The sequence below is a fragment of the Eumetopias jubatus genome, unplaced genomic scaffold (genome assembly GCF_037043125.1).
Source record: "Eumetopias jubatus isolate StellerSeaLion01/CBP00866 unplaced genomic scaffold, mEumJub1_p1.0 scaffold_1, whole genome shotgun sequence".
Classification (NCBI taxonomy): Eukaryota; Metazoa; Chordata; class Mammalia; order Carnivora; family Otariidae; genus Eumetopias; species Eumetopias jubatus.
This window is the reverse complement of record NW_028274807.1, coordinates 110,268,367-110,292,214: the sequence shown is the minus strand read 5'-3', so window position 1 is coordinate 110,292,214 and position 23,848 is coordinate 110,268,367. Positions and strand designations below refer to the sequence as shown.

Sequence of the window (23,848 nt, the reverse complement as noted above, 5' to 3'; positions counted from 1 at the left end):
CTTATCCACTTAGTGGTGGACATTTGGGTGTTTGCCACTTTTTCGTTCTTATGAATATGATTTTGATTGATTTTGCATTAAAATCAAAATAATTTTTGAATATTTCAATAGCATGTGGGTATTCTCCAGTTTCGTTTCCACTTATTAGTTGAACATACACCTTCTCCCAAAAAGAAAAGAGAAAGAAATTCTAGTAAAAACAATGATTTCTTTTTTTTTTTAAAGGTTTTATTTATTTATCTGGCAGAGAGCGAGCACAGGGAGAGGGAGAAGCTGGCTCCCTGCTGAGCAGGGAGCCCGATGTGGGGCTCAATCCCAGGACCCTGGGATTATGACCTGAGCCGAAGGCAGACGCTTAACTGACAGCCCCCCAGGCACCCCACAATGATTTCATTTTTTCCCCCCTGATTTGGCCTAAGATACCACTTTTGTTTAAGAATGCTTTTCTGGAATGCCAAGTTCCCTAATAAGCAAAGAAAAACTGACAACATAGAAAAGCTTTGACCTAAATATTACCTGGGAGTACAATCTCAAACTCAGTGTTCTCAGTATTTGTTGAAAACATGGTGAAGACAATAAATATGTGTGGGGATTTCATGAAGGGTTGTATTTCATCTAATTCTCTGAAGACGTATATTGCAAACAATCCCTGATTAAGCCAGACTAACAGAGTCACATGCCCAGACTGAATCCTTTTGCATTATACAAACCTGGTATGATGTCAAAATGCTCTGTGAACACTGGCATTTTATCTTTTATAAAGATATTGCTGACTTATTTTATTATGCTGTATTTATTTTATGAGGAGCTTTGGAATAGAAATCAGATGTGTCTTGGAGATCAAGATGGTAGAATAGGAAGATTCTGAGCTTACCTCCTTCCATTGACAAACCAGAACTACAACTATTTATAGAACAACTATCTCTGAGAACAAATTGAAGACTTGCAGAAATTATTTTACACAATTAAGGATATAAAAGAAAAGCCATATCACATGATGGGCAAGAGGGGCGAAAATGTGGTTTAGTTGGGATCCACAATCCCAGTGTGATGACCCATAAGGGGTAGGGGGTCGTATCACAACCATAGAGGCCCTCCTCGAGGAACTAGGGGCTCAAGCCCTATATTGGATTGGACTTCTGAGCCCAGGGGTCCTGCACTGGGAAGACATATAATGTCTGACTTTGGAAACCAGTGGGGCTTATGTCTGGGAAGGCAATAAGAAACTGAGACTCTGCTCTTAAAAAGTGTGCATGTAATCTCCCTTGTTCCAAGTCCCAGGGCAGAGGCAGCAGTTTGACAAATGCCTGGGTTACACATAAAGGAGATTATTTTACAGCATATGCCAGAGGAGCAGGGACTTGCTATAACATTCTTTGGGAACAGAAGTGATGGTAGGCACCATTTCTTATTACTCCCCTTATATCTCACTGGCCCAGTTCTGGTGGGAGCAGTTTCTCCCCAAGTAACCCCCCATAGTGAGCCCCATACACTAAAGTGCCTGCAATAGTCACAACCCGACCTCACTGCCAGCCACATTGGAAGCCTGCCCCACCCACCAGGGCATACAAGCCACAACAGGAGGGTGCACACAGTCCACCCAGGGGATACCCCTGGGGCACCTCAGTTGGATGAATCACAGGGGTTTGTGCTACTGGGCCCCACAGGACACCTACATAAAGCTACTCCTCCAAGACTGGGTAATATAACTGATCTACCTAACACATAGAAACAGAAAGACAAAATGAAGCTACAGAGGAATATGTTCCAAGTGAAATAATCTACCCAAAAAATAATTCAGAATAATTACAATAAAGATGCTCGCCAAACTCAGAAGACCAAATCAACACAATGAGAACCTCAAGAATATAAAAATATAAAAAGGAACCAATCAGGGCTGAAGAATACTGAAGTAAAAAATATACTAGAGGTAATTGAGAGCAGATTAGATGATATAGAGGAATGACTCGATGTGGAGGACAGTAGTGGAAATCACTATCAGAACAGCAAAAAGAAAGAAAGACTAAATATAGTTTAAGGGATCTCTGGGGCAACATCAGGCATACTAACCTTTCCATTATAGGAGTCCCAGAGGGAGGAGAGAGAGAGAAAAAGGCATAGAAAACCCATTTCAAGTAATAATGGCTAAAAACTTCCTAACCTGTTGAATGAAACAGACATACATGCCCAGGAAGCACAGAGTCGTAAAAAAGATGAACCCAAAGAGACCCAAACCAAGACATATTATAATCAAAGTATCAACAGTTAAAGAGAATCTTAAAAGCACCAAAAGAAAAACAACTAGATATAAGGAAACCCCCATAATACTCTCACAACTGGTTTTTCAGCTCAAACTTTACAGGTGAGAAGAGAATGACAGGATATATTCAAAGTGCTGAAAGGAAAAAAAAAAATCACAAGCAAGAATTCTCTACAAGATTATCACTCAGAATTGAAGAGAGAGAAGGAGTTTCCCAGACAAGTAAAAGTTAAAGGAATTAATCAACAACAAACCAGTCTTACAAGAAATGTTAAAGGACCTAATTTAAGTGGGAAAGAAAAGGCCATAACTAGAAAAAATAAAACTATAAAAGAAATGATCTCACTAATAAAAGTAAACATATGATAAAAGTAGTGGATCGACCCCCTACATATCTAGTATGAAGTTTAAAATACAAAAGTGGTAAAATCATCTAGACTTACAATTAGTCAATGGATTCACAAAATAATAAGATACAAAATAGGACCTCAAAACATGAAACATTGGGGGGGTGGTAAAAATAGAGTGCTTTTAGAACACCCCTGAACTTAAGTGATCTTCAACTTAAAGTAGACTGCTACAGACATAGAATATTATGTTATATATGGACCTCATGGTAACCATAAATCAAATACCTATAATAGTTTCACAAAAAAGTAAAAAGGGGACAAACATAACACTAAGGAAAGTCACCAAATTACAAGGGAAGAGATTAAGAAAAACAGAACTATAAAACAACAAAATGATAAGTACATGTCTATGAATAATTTTTTATTAAAGTCTAATATAGAATGTTAGTTTCAGGTGTGTAACATTGATTCAACAATTTCATACATTACTCAATGCTGACCATGTGTAGTTACCATAGAGTGTTATTATGATACTATGTACCATAATTCATTCGCTGTGCTGTAATTTAATCTCCAGGGCTTACTTATTTTATAATTGAAAGTTTGTATCACTTAATCCTTTTTTATCTATTTCCCCATCTCCCTATACACATTCCCTCTGGCAACTACCAGTTCTCTGTATTTAAGAGTCTGTTTTTGTTTTTTTTTCTTAATTTGGTCTGTTTTTTAGATTTTACATATAAGTGAAATCATACAGTATTCATCTTTTTCTGATTTATTTCATTTAGTACAATGCCCTCTAAGTCCATCTGTGTTGTTGCAAATGGCAAGATCTTCCTTTTTATGGCTGAACAATACTCCATTGTATTTATATATACCACATCTTCATTCATCTGTCAATAGACACCTGATTTGCTTCCATATCTTGGCTATTTTAAATAATGCTGCAGTAAACATGAGGGTACGTATATCTTTTTGAATTAGTGTTTTCATTTTCTTTAGGTAAATACTCAGTAATGGGATTACTGGATTACATGGTATTTCTATTTTTTAATCTTTTGAGGAAACTCCATATTGTTTTCCACAATGCACCAATTTACATTCTCACCAATAGTGCACAAGGATTCCCTTTTCTGCACATCCTTGCCAACAATTGTTATTGTCTTTTTAATTCTAGCCATTCTAACAGGTGTGAGGTGATAACTCATTGTGGTTTTAATTTGTATTTTCCTGATGATTAGTGATATTGAGCATGTTGTATGTATTTGCTGGCCATTTGTATGTCTTTTTTAGAAAAAGTGTCTATTCAAGTCCTCTGCTCTTTTTTTAATTGGAACTTTTTTTTTTTGGTGTTGAGTTGTATAAGTTCTCTGTATAATTGGACTATTAACCACTGATCAGATATATCATTTGCAAATATCTTCTTGCAGTAGGTAGACTGCCTTTTGTTTTGTTGATGGCTTCCTTCACTGAGCAAAAGCTTTTTATTTTGGTGTAGTTCCAATAGCTTATTTTTGCTTTTGTTTTCCTTGCCCAAAGGAGATATATCTAGAAAAATGTTGCTGATGTCAAAGAGATTACTGCCTATGTCTGTTTCTGGAGCTTATGGTTTCCTGTCTCACATTTAGGTCTTTAATCCGTTTTGAGTTTATTTTGTGTGTGGTGTGAGAAAATGATTCAGTTTTATGCTTTTGCATGTAGCTGTCCCATTTTGCCAGCACCATTTATTAAGGGCACTGTCTTTTCTCCATTATATATATTCTTGTCTCCTTTGTCATAGATTAATTGACCATGTAATTAAGGGTTTATTTCTGGGCTCTCTTTTCTGTTCTATGGATCTATGCGTCTGTTTTTGTGCCAGTACCATCCTGTTTTGATTACTACAGCTTTGTAGCATAGTTTAAAACTGGGAATTGTGATATCTCCAGTTCTGTTCTTTTTCAGGATTGCTTCTTTTACTATTTGAGGTCTTTTGTGGTTCCATACAAATTTTAAGATTATCTGTCCTAGTTCTGTGAAAAATGCTATTTTGATAGGGATTATACTGAATCTGGGATTATATTAAATCTGTAGATTGCTTTGGGTATTATGGACATTTTAATGATATCTTCTAATCCATAAGCATGGAGTAGCCTTCCATTTGTTTATGTCGCCTTTAATTTCTTCCATCAGTGTTTTAGTTTTCAGAGTACAGATCTCTTACTTCCTTGGTTAAGTTTATTCCTAGGTATTTTATTCTTTCTGGTACCACTGTAAATGGGATTTTTAAAATTTCTCTTTTTGCTACTTTGTTACTAGGGTATAGAAATGCAACAGATTTCTGTATATTAATTTTGTATCCTGCAAATTTACTGAATTCATTCATCAGTTCCCGGGATCACAACCCGAGCCAAAGGTAGACACTTAACCGACTGAGCCACCCAGCCGTCCCTCTTTCTTATCAATCTGGATGCCTTTTCTTTGTCTGGCTATGCAGCTAGGACTTCCAAAGAGTACTATGTTGAATAAAAATGGTAAGAGTGGACATCCTTGTCTTATTCCTGATCTTAGAGAAAAAACTTTCAGTTTTTACCAGTGGGTATGAGGTTAGCTGTGGGTTTTTCATACATGGTCTTTGCTCTGTTGATGTACATTCCCTCTAAATTCAATTTGTTGAGAAGTTATTAATGGATATTGTATTGTCTCAAATGCTCTTTTTGCATCTATTGAGATCATCACGTGGTTTTTATTCTTTCTCTTGCTAATGTGATGTATCACACTGATTGATTTCTGAATATTGTACATTTTTGTCCCTGGAATAAATCACAATTGATCAGAGTGAATGATTTTTTAAATGTATTAAAGTAAGTTTGCTAATATTTTAAGAATTTTTGCAGTGTTTTTGGTTTTGGTATCAGGGCTATTAATGGTGACCTTGTAGAATGTATTTGGAAGCTTTTCTCCCTCTTCTATTTTTTTGGAGGAATTTGGAAAGAATAGGTATTAACTCTTTAAATGTTTGGTGGAGAATGCACCTATGATGCCATCTTGTCCTACACTTCTGTTTGTTGGGAATATTTTTATTACTGATTCAACTTAATTACCAGTAAATAATCTACCTCTTATTGTTTTGAAAGATCTTCTAAGAATTTATCCAATTTGTTGGCATATAATTTTTCATAATATTCTCCTATAATCCTTCATATTTCTCTAGTGTTGGTTATTTCTTCTCCATTTGATTGAATCCTCTTTTTTGATGAGTCAAACAAGATTGATAAACCTTTGGCCCATCTTTTTATGGAACCAGCTCCTGGTTTCATCGATCTTTTCTATTTTTTTTAACCTCTATTACATTATTTCTGCTCTAATCTTGAGTAGTTCCTTTCTCCTGCTATATATATAAGAAAACTGATTTCTAGTTTCATACCAGTATGGTCAGGAAAGATGCTTGTATGATTTTATTTTATTTTTTTAAAGATTTATTTTCTTGAGAGAGGGAGAGAACATGAGCAGGCTGAGGGGCAGAGGGCAAGGAAGAGAGAATCCTCAAATAGATTCCTTGCTGAGTGTGGAGCCCAGTGCAGGGCTCAGTCCCAGGACCCTGAGATCACAACCTGAGCTGAAATCAAGAGTCAGATGCTTAACCAACTGAGCCACCCAAGAACCCCTGATTCCACTCTTAAGACTTTTGTGGTCTAATGTGATCTACTCTGGAGAATGTTCCATATGCACTTGAATAGAATGTTCTGTACATATTTTAGATCCATCTGGCTTAGTGTGTAATTCAAAGCCACAAGATCCTTGTTAATTTTTTGTCTGGATGATCAGTCCATTGATATAAGTGGGATGTTAAAGTCCCCCACTATTATTGTATTACTGTCAATTTCTCCCTGTTAATATTTTTTGTGTTTGGGTGCTCCTATGTTGAGTACATAGATATTATAATTGTTATAATGATAAAGGGAACAATCCAACAGGTAGATATATGTAGTGTCCTTGTCTTTTGCTACATTGTTTTAAGGTCTATTTTGCCTGAAATAAATATTATTACCTCAATTTTTTTTTTTAACTTTCATTTACATGGTTTATGTTTTTCCAGCCCTTCACTTTTAGTCTGTATGTCTTTAGCTCTGAAGTGAATCTCTTATAGGCAACATAGAAATGGGTCTTTTTTTTCCCCCTCATTCAGTCACCCTGTTCTTTGATTGAAACATTTAGTCCATTTATATTTAAGGTAATTATTGATAGATTTGTACTTACTACCATTTTGTTAATTGTTTTCTGGTCGTTTTTGTAGTTCCTTTCTGTTCCTTTCTTTTTCCCTTGTTCTCTTCCCTTGTGGTTTGATGGCTTTCTTTAATGATATGCTTGGATTCCTTTCTCTTTATTTTGTGTTCTTAGAAGTCTCCTGAGGGAATGCTGCCCCTCTAAGGCACATTCCTAGATGAGTTCATCAATCTCCTTCACGCATACCTCAAGTGCTTTTCTAACTGCTGCTTCTGTGCTGGATTCTTGGGCCAGTTTATTTATTATGCTGGTTCTTTAAGGGGAAGGATTCAAATTCCTCTCACCCTCCAGCTTTCCCAGACTTAAGTCCTACTGATTTTTAAAGCTCCTGAAGCCCTACTGGTTTTTAAAGCTAGATGTTATAGGGACTCATCTTTACATCCTCATTGCCTGTGGTACATGGTATGGGGTTTGATCCTCACTTCTTTGTGCTTGTGGTATCCCTCCCATTTGTGGTAAGTCATGCCAGGGGTTTGGTTCCCAAACACATCCCTACCTATCCCACCTTTTCTGATGTGGCCTCCTCTCTATAATTAACTGTGGAAGGTCTGTTTTGCTAATCTTCAGGTTGTTTTCAGTTTAGTTACACAGATGTAGCTGTTATCTTGGTGTGTCCAAGTGATTGGGTCAGCTCAAGATTCTACTCCTCATCTTCCCTTGAATAAAACTGTCAATAATTACTTAAAATGTAAATGGACCAAATGATCCAGTCAAAAGATGTAGTGTTACTGAAGGGATAGAAAAAAGAAGACCCAAATGAGCCTACTAAAGACTCACTTGAGATCTAAATACAAATCTAAAGGTACACACAGACCAAAAATGAAGGAATAGAAAAAGTTGTGGGTGTGTGTGTGTGTGTGTTTTGCAAATGGAAATGAAAAGAAAGCTGAGGCAGCTATACTTGTATCACACAAGACAGACTAAAACACTAGGCTTCCAGGAAGTTGGCAGAGTAGGAGAATCCTAAGCTTATCCCGTCCCATGGATACACTAAATAACACACACATTAGGGTAAATAACCCAGGAAAAAACCCAAAGACTAGTAGAACTGACTCTCCACAATTAATCATGGAGAAAAAGCCAGCTGAAAATGATAGGAAGGATGGAGATGTGGTCGGGAACCAAACTGACCTGCAAGACTGACCACAGAAGGAGAGATATTGCAAGCACACAGAAAGGTGAGGCACAGACCCCAGAGCAGGCACTGAGAACCCTAACTAGGAAGACAAATCCCCATAACATCTGACTTTGAAAACCAGAGGGGCTTAACACCAGGCACTCTAAAAATCAGTGGGCTCAGCTCAGCTCTGGGAGAACAAGAAGGTGATAAGAAACCGAGTCCCCACCTTAAAGAGACATCATAATAACCCTGCTGAGGTATAGCATAGCAGCAGCAGTTTGAAAAACTCCTGGGGTATATGAAAAGGAGATTTATTTACTAATCTCAGAACTTGTGCAGGAGGGACAGGGCTCTTTAGGAGATTTCTTCAAGAACAAAAGAGCTGGTGGGCACCATTTCTCTACCTTGTCCCCAAGCCTGCATACACAGATACCTGTAGGAACCAGAACAAATACTCTCCACCTAGCTTTGCTAACAGCACACCCCACCTCCCCCATTTCTCCTGTGGACCCATGACACCCAACCAGCCCTTGGCAGGAATTTTCTAAAGCAGCTCAGATCTCCTGCAAGCAGACATGTGCAAATCTTGCTAACACTGTGTGCCCCACCCCTTCAGCATTCTCATGCTGATCCATCTAACCTGCCCTTGGCTGGAGTCTATCCAAAGCTGTGCCACAAGTGTGGCATTGTGTAAGCAGCCCTGAGAGTAGGCAGCTCTACTCCAAAATGTCTCTTGAACTGGGAAGAGGGGAAGATAAACATACTAGGTGGACTGCAGCCCCAATCCACCAATGAAAGCTTCCCCAGGGACAACACATAGAAAGCAACTGCAGGGGTGCCTGGGTGGCTCAGATGGTTAAGCATCTGCCTTTGGCTCAGGTCATGATCCCAGGGTCCTGGGATCAAGCCCCACATCGGGCTCCTGGCTCAGTGGGGAGTCTGCTTCTCCCTCTCCCTCTCTCCCTGCTCATGCTCTATCTCTGTGTCTCAAATGAATAAATAAAAAATTAAAAAAAAATTTTAAAGAAAGCAACTGCAGATAGGTGTGACTGTAGGTCTGCAAACATCCGGTCTGATCCAACTTAAGCCCAAGGTAGCCCCAGACTGTCCCCTTAGTAACATAGAAAGCCATTGCAGATGACTGGACTGAAGACAAATGCAACTCAGCCATAACAGTAGGGTGTACACAACACATACAGAAGATAGGCCTGAAGTGCCAGGTTCTGGTGAAGAGAGGACATTGTACTACAGGACACTATAGAACCTCTTCTTTATAAGGCCACTACTTTCAAGAGCAGGAGACATAGCTGACTTTAACACACAGAAACAGACACAGAGTTAGATAAAAATGAGACAAAATGTGTCAAATGAAAGAACAGGACAAAATTATATCAAGAAAGCTAAACGAAACAAAGATGTCTAATATGCCTGATAGAGAATTTCAAGTAATGGTCATAAAGATACTCACTAGACTTGAGCCAAGAGTGGAGGACCTCAGTGAGCCCTTAACAAAGAGATAGAAAACATAAAAAATAACCAGAGATGAACAACTCATTAACTGAAATTAAAAATATACTAGAGGGAATAAGTAGCAGACTAGAGGAAGCAGAAGAATGGGTCAGAGAACTGGAAGACTAATGGAAAACAAGTTGAAAAAGAAGAATGAAGAAAGAATTATTAAAAAAATGAAAATAGGGGGACTTGGGAAAAGAAGGCAGAGGAGTAGGGGACCCTATTCCAACCGGTCCCCTGAATTGAGGTGGATATCCACCAAACCACTCTGAACACCCACAAAATCAACCTGAGATGTAAGAAGATATATCTGGATCTCTACAAACAGAATATCGCAGGCAGTTGGTTTCAAGGTATGAAGCGGGGTGCTGTGATTCCGCAGGCAGATAGCAGAAGATAAACAAAAGGGGGAGGGAGTCTTCAGGATCCTCACTGCAGGTTCGTGAAAGCCTCCCACCCTGGGGACGGGGCACAGACTTGCAGACCAGTAGTGGTGGGGAAAGGACTTTAGAGCACCCCTGCAGACTGAAACCTGGAGCAGCAGGGCCACGCTTGAGAACTGTGGGTGGCTGGTGGTTTTAGAAGCACAAAGGGCAGAGACGTGCCCCGACCTGGAGGTGAGGACTGGGAATGAGGGGCGCACAACCCAGGATGCTGCAGTTTTTGGTAGCATAGACAGAAATGGAGATAGTGTGGCCTGGAGAGCTCACTGAAGAACAGACTGTGCTCTCTCTGTTCTGTGGCAGAGGATTGGAGATGGTCTTTTGTGCTCTGACTCTGGGAAGAGATGTGGAAAGCCGCCAGGGAAAGCAGCCAGGAAAAAAAAGCACCCCAAAACCGGTTTTCACTGAGCCCATCCACCCCCCACAGGGGGAGGGCAATTCTGCCCAAACAGGGTTGCCTGAGTAACAGCGCAGCAGGCCCCTCCCCTGGAAGACAGGCTGGGAGGACAAGAGACCGACAACCCTAAAGTCCCTACAAAACAGGTGCATCTTGCTTGGGTTGTGGTCAATAATTTGAACTCTGTACATTCCCTCAACCACCCCTCGACAGAATGACTAGGAGGAGGAACCCCCAAAATAGGAAGGACTCAGAGACTGTGACTTCTGCCACAAATTTATGAATGGATACAGATATAACCAAGATTTCGGAAATGGACTTCAGGGTAAAAGTTATGAAGACAATAGCTAGAATGGAGAAATCGATTAAGGGCAACATAGAGTCTCTAAGGGCAGAAATGAAAGCTGAACTGGCAGAGCTTAAAAAATGCTATCAGTGAGATCCAATCTAATCTAGATACTCTAAACAGCCAGGGTAAATGAGGCAGAAGAACGAATTATTGATCTACAAGACCAAATGGTAGAAAAGAAACAAAAAGAGGAGCCCAGGGAGAAACAACTCAAAATCCATGAAAACAGAATCAGAGAAATAAGTGATGCCATGAAAAGGTCCAATGTCAGAATTATTGGAATCCCTGAGGGGTGGAAAGAGAGGACTAGAAAATATATTTGAGCAAATTGTAGCTTAGAACTTCCCTAATCTGGGGAATGAAACAAACATTCATGTCCTAGAGGCAGAGAGGACCCCTCCCAAGAGCAGGGAAAACAGACCCACGATCGGCATGTAATAGTAAAACCCACAAATCTTAGAACCAAGGAACCCATCTTAAGGGCAGTTAGGGGGAAAGATTCCTTATGTACAGAGCGGGCACATCAGAATAACATCAGACCTATCTACAGAGACCTGGCAAGCCAGAAAGGGCTGGCAGGACATATTCAGGGTAATAAATGAGAAGAACATGCAGCCAAGAATACTTTATCCGGTAAGGCTGTCATTTAGAATGGATGGAGAGATGCAGAGCTTCCAAGACTGGCAGAAACTGAAAGAATATGTGACCACTAAGCCAGCCCTGCAAGAATTATTAAGAGGGTGGGGGTTCTATAAAAGGAGAAAGACCCCGAGAGTGATACAGAACAGAAATTTACAGAGACAATCTATAGAAACAGGGACTTTACAGGCAACATGATGACAATAAATTCATATCTTTCAATAATCACTCTCAACATGAACGGCCTAAATGCTCCCATAAAATGGCACACAGTTGCAGATTAGATAAAAAGACAGGACCCATCCATATGCTGTCTACAGAAGACTCATTTTGAAACTAAAGATACATCCAGACTGAAAGTGAAGGGATGGAGATCCATCTTTCCTGCCAATGGACCTCAGAAGAAAACTGGGGTAGCAATTCTTATATCAGACAAATTAGATTTTAAGCTAAAGACTAAGAGACACAGAAGAACACTATATCATTCTTAAAGGGTCTATCCAACAAGAAGATCTAACAGTTGTAAATATACCCCCAACATGGGAGCAGCCAACTACATAAGCCAACTGTTAACCAAAATAAAGAGTCATACTGATAATAATACGTTAATTGTAGGAGATCTCAATACTCCACTCTCAGCAATGGACAGATCATCTAGGCAGAAAATCAACAAAGAAACAAGAGCTTTGAATGACACACTGGACCAGATGGACCTCATAGATACATACAGAACATTCCACCCTAAAACAAGAGAATACTCATTCTTCTCGAATGCACATGGAACTTTCTCCAGAATAGACCACATGCTGGGTCACAAATCAGGTCTCAACTGATACCAAAAGGTTGAGATTATGCCCTGCATATTCTCAGACCATAATGCTTTCAAGCTGGAACTCAATCACAAGAAAAAAATTGAAAGAAATTCAAACACTTGGAAGCTACATACCACTCTGCTCAAGAATGTTTGGGTCTACCAGGAAATCAAAGAACTTAAACAATTCATGGAAACCAATGAGAAAGAAAACACATCGGTCCAAAACCTATGGGATACTGCAAAGATGGTCCTAAGGGGGAAATACATAGCCATCCAAGCCTCACTCAAAAAAATAGAAAAATCCCGAATTCACCAACTAATTCTACACCTTAAAGTACTGGAGAAAAAGCAACAAACGATGCCTAAGCCATGCATTAGAAGAGAAATAATTAAGATTAGAACAGAGATCAATGAATTAGAAACCAGAAACACAGTATATTGGATCAATGAAACTAGAAGCTGGTTCTTTGAAAGAATAAGACCAATAAACCACTGGCCAGACTTATCCAAAAGAAAAGAGAAAGGACCAAAATTAATAAAATTATGAATGAAAGGAAAGAGATCACGACTAACACCAAGGAAATAGAAACAATTAGAAATTATTATCAACTATGCCAATAAATTAAGCAACCTGGGAGAAATGGATGCTTTCCTGGAAACCTATCAACTGCCAAGACTGAAACAGGAAGAAATTGACAACCTGAATAGGCCAATAACCAGCAACAAGATTGAAGCAGTGATCAAAAATCTCCCAAAAAACAAGAGTCCAGGGCCTGGTGGATTCCCTGGGGAATTCTACCAAACATTCAAAGAAGAAATAATACCTATTCTTCTGAAACTGTTTCAAAAATAGGAACAGAAGGAAAGCTTCCAGACTCATTCTATGAGGCCAGCATTATCTTAATCCCCAAACCAGGCAAAGACCCCATCAAAAAGGAGAATTTCAGACCAATATCCCCAATGAATATGGATTCCAAAATTCTCAACAAAATCATAGCTAATAGGATCCAACAATATATTAAAAGGATCATCCACCACAACCAAGTGAGATTTATCCCTGAGATGAATGGGTGGTTCAACATTTGCAAATCAATGTGATAGAACACATTAATAAGAGGAGAGAGAAAAACCATATGGTTCTCTCAATCGATGCAGAAAAAGCATTTGACAAAATACGGCATTCTTTCCTGATTAAAACTCTTCAGCATATAGGAATAGAGGGAACATTCCTCAAGTTCATAAAATCCATCTATGAAAAACCCACAGCAAATATCATCCCTAATGGTGAAAAGATGAGAGCCTTTCCCTTAAGATCAGGAACACGTCAAGGATGCCCACTCTCACCACTATTGTTCAACATAGTACTAGAAGTCCTACCAACAGCAATCAGACAACAAAAAGAAATTAAATGTATTCAAACTGGCAAAGAAGAAGTCAATCTCTATTCACAGATGACATGATACTTTATGTGGAAAATCCAAAAGACTCCATCCCCAAATTACTAGAACTCATACAGCAATTCAGTAATGTGGCAGGATACAAAATCAATGCACAGAAGTCAGTTGCTTTCTTATACAATAACAATGCAACTGTAGAAAGAGAAATTAGAGAATCAATTCCATTTACAATAGCACCAAAAAAACTGTAAGATACCTCGGAATAAACCTATCCAAAGATGTAAAGGATCTATACTCTAGGAACTACAGGACATTCATGAAAGAAACTGAAGAAGACACAAAAAGATGGAAAAGCATTCCATGTTCATGGATCGGAAGAATAAACATTGTTAAGATGTCTATGCTGCCCAGAGCCTAATTCTCCCTCTCCCTCTGCCGCTCCCCCTGCTTGTGCTCTCTATCTCTCTCTAATAAATAAATAAAATCTTAAAAAAAAATCAATTGAGGGAATCAAATAAAAGGATGTAAAGTTGACACTACATACCTAAAACGTAGGGGTGTAAAAATTTAAGTTTGAAACTAGATGTCTCACAACACTAAACAACCATCAACATAATATAGACTGTTATATGCATAAGATGCTACATACAAACCTAGTGGTAACCACAAATACAAAATCATTAACAGATACACAAAAAAATAAGGAAAAAGGAATCCAACCTCATCACTAAAGAAATCCATCAAACCGTGAGAAGACAGCAAGAGAAGAAAAGTGAAAAGCTGCAAAAACAATCACAAAACAAGTAACAAAACAGCAATCAGAACATACCATTTGATAATTACTTTGAATGTAAATGGACTAAATGCTCTAATCAAAAGACAGGGTGACAGAATGGATAAAATAACAAAACCCAACTATATGCTGCCTACAGAGACTCATTTCAGACTTAAAACACATGCAGATTCAAAGTGAAGGGATGGGAAAACATTTATCCTGCAAATGGAAATGAAAAGAAAGTGAAGGTGGCAATACTTAGATAAAATAGACTTTAAGACAAAAACTAACAAGAGACAAAGAAGTCACTATGTAATCAAAAGGAACAATCCAACAATATAACAGCACTAAATATTTATGCACCTAACATGGGAGCAAATACATAAAACAGTAATTAACAAACATAAAGAAAGTAATCGATAGTAATACAATAATTGTAGGGGACTTTAGCACTCCCTTTATGTCAATGGATAGATAATTCAAAGAGAAAATCAACAAAGGAACAGAGGCTTTGAATGACACATTGGGCCAGATGGACCTAACAGATATATTCAGAACATTCCATTCAAAAACAGTGGAATTACATATTCTTTTCAAGTCACATGGAACAGTCTCCAGAGAAGATCATGATAGGCCAAAAAACAAGTCTCAAATTAAAAAAAAGACTGAAGTCATACCATGCATCTTTTCTAACTACAACACTATGAAACTAGAAATCAACTGCAAAAAAAAAAAAAAATTCTGGAAAGAACACAAATTCATGGAGTTTAAAGAACATGCTACTCAACAATGAATGGGTCAACCAAGAAATCAAAGAGAAATAAAAAAAATACATGGACACAAATGAAAATGAAACACAGCAGCCCAAAATCTTTGGGATGAAGCAAAAGCTGTTCTAGGAGAAAAAATTTATAGCAATACAGGCCTACTTCAAGAAGCAAGAAAAATCTTAAATAATCTAATATTACAATTAAAGAAGCTAGAAAAAGAACAAAACCCCAAATCAATTCAAGAAAGGAAGGAAATAATAAAGATTAGAGCAGAAATAAATGAAATAGAAACTAAAAAAAAAAAAACAAAAACCCACAATAGAACAGATAAATGAGACCAGGAACCACTTCTTTGAAAAGATCAACAAAATTCATAAAGCTTTAGCTGGACTCAAAAAAAAAGAGGATTCAAATAAAATCAGAAATGAAAGAAGAGAAACAACACCACAGAAATACAAAGGATTATAAGAGAGTATGAAAAATTTTTTGCCAACAAATTGGACAACCTAGAAAAAAATGGAGGAATTCCTAGAAACATATAACCTTCCAATACTCCTAGAAAGAGAAAATCTGCAGAAACTGATTAATCTGTTTCATTGCCATTAGCAATGAAATTGAATTAGTAATAAAAAAAAAAACTCCCAATAAACTGATGTCTAGGACCAGATGACTTCACAGGTTAACTTCACCAAACACATAAAGAGGAGTTAATACCTATTCTTCTCAAACTATTCCAAAAAAATAGCAGAGAAAGGACAGCTTCCAAATTCATTCTATGAGCCAGCATTATTACCCTTATACCAAAACCAGATAGAGACACTACAAAAAAATAGAACTAAGGGCCAATACTCTGATGAACATAGATGCAAAAAATCCTCAACAAATTATTGGCAAATTGAATCCAATGATACAGTAAAAAAAAATAAGTAAATAAATTTTAAAAATAAGCCATGATAGCCATGATCAAGTGAGATTTATTCCTGGGATGCAAGGCTAGTTCAAAATTTGCTAATCAATCAACATGATACATGACATCAACGAGAAAGCACAAGAACTATACGATCATTTCAATAGATACAGAAAAAGCATTTGACAAAGTACAACATCCATTCATGATAAAAACCATAGAAGGGCCATATATGAAAAACTACAGCTAGCATCATGCTCATTGGGGAAAAACAGAGCTTTTCCCCTAAGATCAGGAACAAGACAAGGATGTCCACTCTCACCACTTTTATTCAACATAATTTTGGAAGTCCTAGCCACAGCAATCAGACAAGAAATAAAAGGCATCCAAATTGGTAATGCAGAAGTGAAACTTTCACTATTTGCCGATGACATAAGTAAATTCCATAAAGTTGTGGGATACAAAATTAACATACAGGAATCTGTTGGATAGGATATAGGATAGTGAAGTAGTGGAAAGAGAAATTAAGACAACAATCCAATTTATAATTGCACTTAAAATAACAAAATACCTACACATAAACATAACCAAGAAAGTGAAAGAGCTGTACTCTGGAAACAGGTCTACAAAAGACTAATGAAAGAAATTGAAGGGGACACAAAGAAATGGAAAGATACTCCATGCTTGTGGATTGGAAGAACAAATATTGTTAAAATGTCCATACTACCCAAAGCAACCTATAAATTTAATGCAATTCCCGTCAAAATACTAACATCATTTTTCACAGAACTACAACATATAATTCTATAATTTGTATGGAACCCCAAAAGACCCTGAATAGCCAAAGCAATCTTGAAAAAGAACAAAACTGGAGGTATCACAATCCCAGGTTTCAAGATACACTACACAATTGTAGTAATCAAAACAGTATGTTACTGGCACACAAAAAAATAGACACATAGGTCAACAGAACAGAATAGAGAGCCCGGAAATAAACCCATGTTTATATGGTCAATTATTCTATGACAAAGGAGGCAAGAATATATAAAGGTAAAAAGTCTTTTCAACAAGTGGTGTTGGGAAAACTCGACCACTTATATCATATACAAAAATAAACTCAAAATGAATTAAAGACCTAAATGAGACCTGAAACCATAAAAATCCTAGAAGAGAGCACAGGCAGTAATTTCTCTGACACTAGCCATAGCAACATTTTTCTAGATATGTCTCCTGAGGCAAAGAAAACAAAAGCAAAGATGAACTATTGGGACTATATCAAAATAAGAAGTCTCTGCATAGCAAAGGAAGCCATCAACGAAACTAAAAGACAACCTACAGAATGGGAGAAGATACTTACAAATGACACAGCTGATAAAGGGTTAGTATCCAAATAAATATAAAGAACTCCTACAACTCAACACCTGCCCCCAAAAGTAATCCAATTAAAAATGGGCAGAAGACACAGACATTTCTCCAAAGAAGACATACAAATGGCCAAGAGACACATGTAAAGATGCTCAACAGACATATGAAAAAATGTTCAACATCACTTATCAGAGAAATGCAAATAAAAACCACAATGAGGTATCACTTCACAACTGCCAGGAATGGCTACCATCAAAACCACAACAAACGTGTTGGCAAGGATGTGGAGAAAAAGGCATCTTTGTGTACTGGTAGTGGGAATGCAACATGGTGTGCCACTATGGAAAACATGGAGGTTCCTGAAAAAATTTTAAAGTAAAACTACCATATGTTCCAGTAATTCCACTACTGAGTATTTACCCAAAGAATACAAAAACACTAACTCAAAAACATATATGCATCCCTATGTTTACTGCAGCACTATTTACAATAGCCAAGATATGGAAAAAAAGCCAGGTTTCTACTGATAAATGAATGGATACACACACACACACACACACACACACACACACACACTCTCTAAGTGAAATAAGCCAGAGAAAGACAAATACCATACAATTTTACTCACACATGGAATTTAAGAAACTAAACAAAGAAAAAAGACAAACCTAAAAATAGACTCTTAATTATAGAGAACTGATGGTTATCAGAGGGGAGGTTGAGGGTTAGGGATGGGTGAAATAGGTGAAGGGGATTAAGAGTACACTTATCATGATGAACACTGAGTAATGTATAGAACTGTTCAATCACTATATTATACACCTGAAATGTAACACTGCATGTTAATTATACTGAATTAAAAATATATTTAAAAATTTTAATAAGATATAATACTTAAATAAAAAATAAATAAAAAGGAATGGAATTTTGATGCATGCTACAACATGCATGGATATTGAAGACATTATGCTATGTGAAATAGTTACAAAAAGACAAATATTGTAGGATACCACTTATATGAAGAACATAGAATACTCAAAGAGAAAGAAAGAATACTGGTTACCAGGGGCTGGGGGGAAAGAATGGGGAGTTATTATTTAATGGACATAGAGCTTTATTTTGAGAAGATGAAAAAGTTCTGGAGATGAATGGTGGTGATAGTTGCACAATAATGTGAAGGTACTTAATGTCACTGAACTATACATTTAAAAATGGTTAAAATGGTAAATTTTTTATTTCACCACAATTAAATTCAACAATGTATACAAATAAATAAGAGACAAAGAAGGTCATTACATAATGATAAAGGGATGAATCCAACAGGAGGATATAATAATTGTAAATATGCACTAAAAACAGGGGCACCTAAATACATAAAGCATTTATGTATAATATATTAATAGACAATAAGAAATTAACACTAATAAAATAATAGTAGGGGACTTTAACACCCACTTATACCAATGGATAGATAATCCAGACAGAACATCAACAAGGAAACAGTGGCTTGAATGACACATCAGACCAGACTGATTGATCAGATATGTACAGAACAGTCCATCTGAAAAGAGTAGACTACACATTCTTTTCAAGTGCACATGGAACACTGTCCAAGATAGAGCACATGTTAGACCATAAAACAAGTCTCAATAAATTTAAGAAGATGGAAATCATATCAACCATCTTCTTCTTCTTCTCTTCTACACCACAATGGTGTAAAACTAGAAATCAATGAGAAGAAAAATGGAAAGAAAAACATCTGGAAACTAAACAACATGTTAGTAAATAACCAATGAATCAATGAAGAAATCAAAAGGAAATAAAAAATACCTGGAGACAAATAAAAATTTAAAAAATGATGTTCCAAAATCTTTGTGACACAACAAAAGGAATTCTAAAAGTTTATAATGATACAGGCCCATCAGAAGAAACAGACAAACAAACTCATCAAATAAACAATTTAACTTTACACCTAAAGATGCTAGGAAAAGAACAAAATCTAACGTTAGAAGAATAAAGGAAATAATAAAGGTCAGAGTAGAAATAAATGAGATGGAGACTAAAAAATAAAAACAAAACCAATGTAATTAAGAGCTATTTTTTTTAAAAGATGAACAAAATTGATAAAACTTTTGCCAGACTCACCAAGGAAAAAGGCCCACATAAATAAAATCACAAGTTAAAGAGAAGTTACAACCACAGATTACAAAAGGTCATTAAACAACTACAAAAAGTCTTATGCCAACAAATGGGACAAATTAGAAGAAATGGATTAATTCCTAGAAACAATATTCCAAAACTTAATCAGAAAGAAATAGGAAACCTGAACAGACAGATTACTGGTAATGAAAATGAATCAGTAATCAAAAAACTATGAACCAAAGGCCAGGAGAAATGCCTACAGATTCATTTTATAAGGCCAGTATTACCCTGATACCAAAACCAGACAAGAACATTATAAGAAATAAAATTACAGACCAATATCACTGATAAACATAGATGCAGAAATCCTCAATAAAATATTAGCAAAGTGAATTCAACATGACATTAAAAGACTCCTACACCAGGATCAACTGGGATTTATTCCAGGGATGCAAGGATAGTTCAACATCTGCAAATCAACATGATATGCCACATTAACAGAAATGATAAAAATCATATGACCATCTTAATAGATGCAAAAAACATATTTGATAAAATTAAACAGCTATTTATAATAAAAGTCCTCAACAAAGTGGTTATAAAGGAAACATATTGAAGCATAACAAAGGCCATATGACAAACCCACAGCTAACATCATACTCAATGGTAGAAAGCTGAAAGTTTTTCCTTTAAAAATCAGCAACAATACAAGCTATATCCATTCTTACCATTTTTTATTCAACATAGTACTCGAAGTTCTAGGCATAGCAATCAGAGAGGAAGAAGAAATAGAAATGATCCAAATTGGAAAAGATTAAGTAAAACTCTCTACTTGCAGATGACATGATACTTCATATAGGAAACTGTAAAGGTTCATCAAAAAACTATTAGAATAAATGAATTCAGTAAAATTGCAGGATCCAAACATAAAACACAGAAATCGATTGCATTTGTATACACTAATAAGGAAATAGCAGAAAGAGAAAGAAATAATCTCATTTACAATTATGTCAAAATATTCCTTTTAGGTATTAGTTTGGCTCCGAGAAACTCAAAGCCTTAGCTAATGACATCCTTAAATTCTAAAGAGTTAAGTGGGCCACCTTCCAGTATGCCTGGTTTATTTTATGTCTAAGAACTATAGCCTCAGAAGTTGCAGATACCTAGAAAAAACAGCAAAATTTTACTAAGATTGTTTTGTGTCCTGAGGAACTTGGTTTCATAACCATCAGGTTGGAGGCCCCAAAATAAGACCAGACAGAAATGTGGGTTAACTCCATTTGTGGCTAGGGTCCAACCAAGCTTCTCTCAACCCTCAAGGGAATTAATAACCTAGAAATACAATGGTCATTATGGGGAATGTTCCAATTACGTGTCATTTAAGAAGTGCCCTTGGAAGCAAGGGTTCCCAAATGAAACAAAGTGATACCTATTTCAATTGGGATTCAGAAGCCTCCAAAAGATTTCAAAATTCCAAAAATAGTTTCATTGAAAGATTCATTGCAAAGCGTTAATGAAAAATTAAAGAGAGGGGCACCTGGGTGGCTGAATTAGTTAAGTGTCTGCCTTCGGCTCAGGTCATTATCTTAGGGTCCTAGGATCGAGCCCCGCCATCTGGTTCCCTGCTCAGTGGAGAGTCTGCTTCTCCCTCTCCCTCTCCCCCTGCTCACTCTGTCTGTCTCTCTCTCAAATAAGTCTTAAAAAAAAAAAATTAAAGAGAGAAAATTACCTTAAAGACTATAAGACTGACATATCCTTTCTGAAGAGACTATTAAACAGTCACCTTTTTAAAATAAGACCATCCAAGGATATAGGCCCTCTTCAGATTATCTTTCACTCCTTGGTGAAAGGCCATAGTTAAAGAATGTCTTAAACCTAGAGAGGACTCTAAAAGTTTTTGTAAATTGATTACTTCCTGAGCCCAGTCAAGAGAAACAAAATTTCAGATTGGCCCATCCTTTCCAAATCCAGACCAACTGGTTATTGATCCTTTCTTCTAGGAATAACTATTGCCTTCTTGTCTTTTTTGTTTGTTTGTTTGTTTTTTAATATCCTAGGAGCTTGGCTTGGCTTTCTGATTGCCTGGGAAACATAGGTTGTTAGTTCTTTCTTTGGCTATCTTTGGGAGAGACTCTAGATCTTGTGATAATAGTATCTTTTACACCATCTTTGACAATACCTCGGGAATTTAATACTGCCAGAAATATTTCTATTTGTCCCAGCTGACACCGGAATAGATATCTGAAAAGATTTAATAACTTTATTATCAAGTAAGCTTATTCCATCTACCAGAGAAACAAATTTAGATTCAACTTTTATAATAAATGAGTTTTGTACCTATTTCATGGCAGTAATTTAAAAACAGAAGGTATAAGTTCTCTACATCTGTTTCTATGTTCATGTGTGTCATATATGTGTGTTGTAGATATATGGTATTTTCTACCTCCAGATGGGATTGCTAAAATTAATGTGTACAAGAGCTCTATTGAATTGGCTTAAAGAAAATTAAATTCTTATATGAATTAAATTGTCAAATATAATAGAAACAAACTAAAATGTTTTTCAAATTCACTTGATCTGGGAAGATCTTTAGCAAGTTTGTTGGTTTAATTAAAACAGGCATGTCTTTATAGTTATCAAACTTTGAATATAATACAGATAATCCACTTCTATTCTGTCAAATTTACTTAATTCATGGTACATCTGTTGCAATTTGTCAGCAAAAATTACTTAGAATGATGGTCTTTGATGTCTCATGAAGTTTTCATGGGTAATCTAGATATAATTGTCGAGTACAAATAGATTGATTGAGTAGACAAAAAGTTTTAAAAGTTTTCCAAATCTTCTTGGTACCTTGAAAACTTAAAGTTTTGCTAAGTGATGAGTGAAGGTGAACTCAGTGAATATCTAGATCGTTTCCTGATAAGATTTAAAAAATGAAACAATAACTACTAAACATAGGTTTATCTACTTTTGGCTTCTTGTTACAGAAAAATTAAGATATTTGGATGTTAGTGCTCTATTGGAAAACTGAATAAGACATATGTTTCTAGGAACTATACAATGTATTCATAAATTTGCAAATTTAAGGAATGTTAGTATAATAAAGAGTTCACAATTGCTTACTTCTTATTTTTCACTAGAAATTAAGGTTTCCAAGGGTTAAGAATTCTAAATAGTATATGTAAATAAAGCTCATAGAAATAATAAGGGAAACATTTTCATATGCCAGGAAAATAGGATATATTTTTGCTAAGATAAGGTATGAAGAATGTAATACATTTTGTTGATATTGAGGGAAAAATAAGTAATTTTGTCCTAGTTTGAGGCTAATCATTTAAAGAAGAAAAACAAAGCAAAATTGGAATGTAGAAAAGAGAGTTGTAGAAGGTTTGTTGAAAAAGAATCTTTGAAAATGAATTTTAATGTATAATCAAGCTGGCTAAATTAAGAAACTTAAAAATGAGTTTTAATATTAAAAGTAAGTTGGTACAAAGTTAGAATTTGATTTTCTCACTGTTAAAAACAGTTTTGGGGTTTTGGTCTGCTTTTGATAACAGATTGTACAAGTTTCTTCATACTTAAAAGGTGAAGTTTCATAATGGTCTGTGATTTTATTTAGGCAAGTGATTTAAAATGATACATATATATGGTTATAATATATATAATTTTATATATAATTTATATTATATATTATATATCATATAATATATAATTTATGTTTTTTTAAAGATTTTTTAAAATTTGAGATAGATAGAGGTTGAGCAAGAGAGCAGGAGCAGGGGTACAGAGGGAGAGGGAGAAGCAGGCTCCCAGCTGAGCAGGAAGCCCAACACGGGGCTCAATCCCAGGACCCTGGGATCATGACCAGAGCTGAAGGCAGACACTTAACCTTAACTGAGCCACCCAGGTGCCCCCCCCCCTTTTTTTTTTTTAACAAATTTCCCCAAATCAAATTCTAAATGAAGTCTTATTGACCTGGAATATTCCAAAGGATTTGTTAAACTAATTAGACTTATTTGATTCATAAATTACATGGAAAGCATTGTCAAATAATACTAAGCCTTCTCTATTGTATTTGTAAAATTATGACACTTATAGACGGAATCCTTTCTGCTGCTGCAGTAAATGGCCCCTCATTACCAGACTTTTGCCATCCTGATGTCCTTGTAACATGGCAACAGTCTGCTTCCAAATCAGAAAGATTAAGATGGGTAAACAAAGGCTGTAAATTAAGTGAACAGTTGGGCCCATGGGAACCAAAGATGGTTCTTCCTGGAAGAACCCAAGATAGTTCTTCCTGGCTCCCTGACAAACCCCATTTTCCATGTGTTTTGCATTC

General features: G+C 36.4%; 1 protein-coding gene across 1 annotated transcript in view; it reads right to left on the bottom strand.

Moving 5' to 3' along the window:
• IGSF10 (immunoglobulin superfamily member 10) overlaps nucleotides 1-23,848 on the bottom strand; it is a 58,341-nt gene that overhangs the window by 22,578 nt on the left and 11,915 nt on the right. The gene's annotated exons all lie outside the window — the stretch shown is intronic.